Source organism: Alligator sinensis, unplaced genomic scaffold (genome assembly GCF_000455745.1).
Source record: "Alligator sinensis unplaced genomic scaffold, ASM45574v1 scaffold737_1, whole genome shotgun sequence".
Classification (NCBI taxonomy): Eukaryota; Metazoa; Chordata; order Crocodylia; family Alligatoridae; genus Alligator; species Alligator sinensis.
This window is the reverse complement of record NW_005841930.1, coordinates 2,373,881-2,378,977: the sequence shown is the minus strand read 5'-3', so window position 1 is coordinate 2,378,977 and position 5,097 is coordinate 2,373,881. Positions and strand designations below refer to the sequence as shown.

General features: G+C 42.6%; 1 long non-coding RNA gene across 1 annotated transcript in view; it reads right to left on the bottom strand.

Moving 5' to 3' along the window:
• Positions 1-5,097, bottom strand: part of LOC112549567 — a 12,822-nt gene that overhangs the window by 7,013 nt on the left and 712 nt on the right. The window lies entirely within an intron of this gene.

Below are 5,097 nucleotides of genomic sequence, written 5' to 3'. Positions count from 1 at the left end.
TCCTGCTGGTCCCCCCTGGTGAGTTTGTAATATGAGAGCTATGAGAGTTTCCTAACCCCAAGGCTACTGGAGTAGGACTTCCCAAGCCCATAGGAGGAGGCCTAGGTATCTAACTCAGAAACTCAAGCAGAAATAGATAACTCTCTCTGGTAAGTTACTTGCCTATATGCCACCCTTTTCCATTGTTTTATGCCTGGTTTCTTAGATCAGGGTCAGCAATCAGTGGACTGGATCTGGCCTACGGAGCTATTTTATCCAGGTCATGCATCTGACGTGCTTCTGCAGCATTTGAGGAGCAAGAGGCTTCTGCAGGAGGCTTTGCCTATGCAGTGGCTGGGAAGCAGGGAGAAGACACAGCAGCAGCACCACCAGGAAGAGGGGAGTGTGGAAAGAGAGGGGAGGATGAAGTGAGGACTGCTCCTTTGCGGGCCAAGTTGAAGTGATTCACACTCAGAGTTAAGTCCATTAAACTGCCCCTCCTCCCCCGCTCCAAAATGTTGCTGACCTCTGGCTTAGATGGTTCCCTGTTCCACTGGTTTCTGAAGATCATTTTCTTAAGCACCTATCTCTCACTATGTGTTTTATGAAGAACCTGGATGTCTGACTTCAGTTGGAGGAGTCCACTGAGCAGGAGGGTGACTAGGGGTTAGGTGATGCAACACCTTAACAGAGTAACATGTAAACATCTTTAAAAATGTGTGCCCTAAATCTAAGCAAAGATGTAGTTTGAGATCATCCATCTACTGAGCTACTGAGACAGAAGCTACTGAGTTCTATCTAGTCTTTGATTTCATGAGGCCTTTTGCTCTTGAGTCAGTCACTTCACCTCTGCCTCTGTTTCTCCATCCATTAAAAAATTATAGTAATTATAGCCCTATGTTACAAGAATGCTGTGATTTGTGCCAGTTATTTAATGTTCATAAAATGCTTTGACAATGAGCAGTTTTATTCTGTAGTCCTTACTCTGGCACAGTTTTATTTGAGATGGCATGAACTCTGCCTAAGAGCTGCAATATTCAGTCCAAAAACATAATTACTAAGGAGAATTACTCAGTGATTACAAGTGCAGTAGTTAAGGATCATTAAAAGGGCGGTTTTACTAGCATGAACTCAGAACATAAGGCATGAGATCACCAAACTGATATTATCTACATTTATGTACTCCCATGAAAATTAAAAACTAATTTAGAATCTGAATCAAAATGTTTGATCAAGAGCTTTAAATTAAGGAATATTTTATTCATCTACCTCCTTCTAGTGGCAGAACATGAGATAAAAAAATAAAAATCTATTTTATTTAATTCCAAAAATCTTGTAGATTTTAATTCTGCAGTTTTATCAAGCACCTGTACTGGGTAGATGACACATGCTCTATCTGCTCAACCCAAAAGGAAAACACTATCTGGAATATATCACTGCATTCTGTCCCTGTCTTCCTTCCATACAATTAGAATTTGTGTCTTTGCAATTTACCTTGCTCCTGGACTAAAAGTTAAAGTACCTCAGAAATCTTTCAGGGTTTTTGGTTGTAGCTGTGTTGGTCTAAGGACATAGGCAGGAAAGCTTCTTTTGGAAAATATTTTTTTTTAGACCAACTGAGTAGTTGGAAAAAAGTTCTTTGCAAGTTTTCGGGCACAAGCACCCTTCTTCAGGCTTAGGGAGTCTCTGCTGTTGCATTTGGAACTGCTTCTCTTCATCATTCATTAATGATGATAACTAGGTAAACACTGGTTAAGCTACTTGAGGAACAGCTCAACCAAGAATTCTCTAAAGGGAAGTCATGGACCTCCTGACATCAAAGCAAGAAGCCTACAAGAGATGAAGGTCAGGAAGTACCAAAGAGGAGTACTCAGCAGCCACCCGCACCTGTAGGGAGCAGATCAGGACAGTGAAAGCACAAACTGAACACAAATTGGCAACTGGAATCAATGACAACAAAACGTCCTTTTTTAAATATGTAGCGAGTCACAAAAGGAACAAGGAAAGCAAAGGGCCCCTGATAAATTAAATGAGATAGCTGTTAACCGACACCCAGGACAAAACCGAACTCCTGAATGAATACTTCACATTGGTATTCCACCAGTTCAAGGATATTAGCCTGCTTGACAGGATACAGGATGACCATGGTGGGGGTGACCACCCTCCACAATTGACCCCACAATTGATGTAGATCTTGTGGGGGAGCACCTAGAAAGGATAAATAACTATAAATCAGCTGGACTGGACTGGACTGGACGAACTACACCCAAGAGTGCTAAAAGAACTGGCTGATGGCATCGCTACCAGTGGTGAAGTTATTTGAAGATTTGTCACGCTTGGGAGAGGTCCCAGAAGACTGGAAAAAAGCCAGTGTGGTACCTATCTTTAAGAAAGGGAGAAGGGAGGACCCAGAAAACTACAGGCCAATCAATTTGACTTCAATCCCAGGTAAAATCCTGGAGAAAATCATCAAAGAAACCATCACACACAGGCTAACTGAAGGCAGTATTCTGAAGGATAGCTAACATGGTTTCGTCATGGGCAGATCATGTCAGACCAACCTCATTTCCTTCTATGATCAGGTTATTCATCACCTCAATCGAGGGAATGAGGTTGATGTCATATACTTGGACTTCAAAAAGGCCTTTGAGCTGGTCTCCCACAATGTCCTCATGGTCAAATTGGGAAAATGTGGCCTCAACAACTTCACAGTCCAGTGGCTAGGTAACTGGCTCCAGGGTGTTACAAGCAATCTGGCAAAGTTCACTGAAAACACCAAGCTATGGAGGAGCGCTGTCACACTCAAAGACAGGCTAGCAATACAGGCCAACCTGGACAGGCTTGTGAAGTGGGCAGACCTCAACTTGATGTCATTTAATAAAGAGACATGTAAAGTGCTCTATCTGGGGAGAAATAACCCATAACACACAGGCTCAGCAGTGCTCTGCTTGCCAGCACCATGACTGAACAAGACCTGGGTGTCATCATTGACAATAAAATGAACATGAGCCACCAATGCAATGCCATAGCTGTCAGAGCTAACCAAACACTGGCATGCATCCACTGAGGCATCTCAAGCAAGGCAAAGGATGTCATCCTCCCACTTTATTCGGCCTTGATGAGATCATAAGTGGAGTGTTGCGTCCAGTTTTGGGCGCTGCACTTCAAGAAGGATGTGGAGAAGCTCGAGAGACTCCGGAGGAGGATCACACACATGATTAGAGGCCTGGAGACCAAGACATATGAGGAGAGGCTGAGGGACTTGGGATTTTTAGCCTGGAGAGGGGATTTGGTTGCAGCCTATAAGTATATCAGGGGCATACATCAGGGTTTGGGGGAGCATCTATTCACCAAGGCCCCCCAGGGGAAGACAAGAAATAATGGGCACAAGCTAATTGAAGATCACTTCAGGCTAGACATAAGGAAAAACTTCTTTACAAGCTGGATGCTGAGGGTTTGGAATAGGCTCCCCCCAGAGGCGGTACAGTCATCCACCCTGGCGATCTTCAAAAAACATCCTGATGCTCATTTTGCAGGGATCATTTGATCCCAGCAGTGTTTCCTGCCCAAGTGCAAGGGGGCTGGACCCTATGATCTGTAAGGTCCCTTCCTGCCCCTAACAACTATGAAACTATGATAACAGGTTCTAGCTTGTACATCTCCTGGCTCAAGCAGCCATAGCCTACATTTTCAGCCTATGAACATTAAACTCTATTTCTGCAGACATCAGGTGAGCTCCATTCCCACAGTAGCTTACATATGAATATGTCTCTTCACAGCACTATTAGTCTCCCATAGTGTGGGACTTTATATACATGAATTCCCTAAACAGCAAGAAAGAAGAGGAAAGCAGTAAGGAAATGAGTGGCAGGAGATGCTAAGAACTGATAGTTTTGTTCTGGGCATTTGAGGTATTCATTTTTCTCTGTAGAGACCCTTATGGAAAGCTTTGCATCTATATTGAACAGAACAGATGAAAATGTTGCTAGGAAAAATATTTGTCATTTAATCCTGCAATATCTTCTATGTCAATGATTTTCAACTAGGGTGACGTGAAGCCCTTTTAAGGGTGCTGTGGGGTGTCATGCAATATTAGGCATGCAAACACCAGCAAACGATTTACAAGATAAATCCAGAGCTTTCAAATAAGAATCCATAGTGTCAAAAACATTCTGATCTGTTGTGGTCTTTCTGAGTTCTTTGCAACAGAATTGCTATATTATTTTTCTGTAGTCAAGAAACGAAGAGCTGGCATTTTCCAAGCAATGCTTTGAGTCTAATGAGGTTGAGAAGCACTGTTCTGTGCAGTAATGACTCACCACGCTTTTCCCCCTCCCTCTTTTTATTAGATTTCTTGTGAACTACTTCTGGGCAGCTAGACAGGTGAAACAGTGGATGGCATACATTTTAAATCTGACAGCAGAGCTCATGCACTATAGTAAAAAGTCTGTAAGTATTCCAGGAAGAGTTTGGTGAACATTGACCCACTGTGTACATAAGCAATATATTTTTTACAAGAATAATGTTCAATATATGACTGAACATGTGCTTTATTAATTAAATCTAAATGAATAGTTTGTCTCAGTGTTCCAGAAGGATAATGATGATGAAGGTATGCTCGGAGAAAGGGAAGGAGGAATAATCCAGACAGTTACAGAAATAAAAATGTCAAGGAAATGGACGACTAAAAACATGGAGGTAAAATACAAATGGGGTAAAACTGTAACATAGGTTTACCATGTGGATTGGGTCAGATTAACCTGGTATCTTTCTTTAAGAAGATAACTGATTTTCTAGACAAGGAAAACAGTAAATTTTCAGTAAAGCATTTGTTACAGGGCCACAGGAGAAATTATTAGTTAATTAATAGAATTGCCAAGAGGGTAAGGACTGACAGGCAAAAGGCAGCAAACAAGAGGGAGCAGCAGGTAGACAGGAGGGAGGTTAGCAGTGAAGATCCTCAAAGATCAGTCCTCAGATGCAGCTGTTCAATATCTTCACAAGACACTGGCACAAAAAGCAGGCGTGTGCTGTAGACGCTCACTAGCACAACGTTAGGAGGGTCCCATCAGTAAGGGAGGCCAAGAGAAAGGAGCAGAGAGAACCATGAGGCCTGGA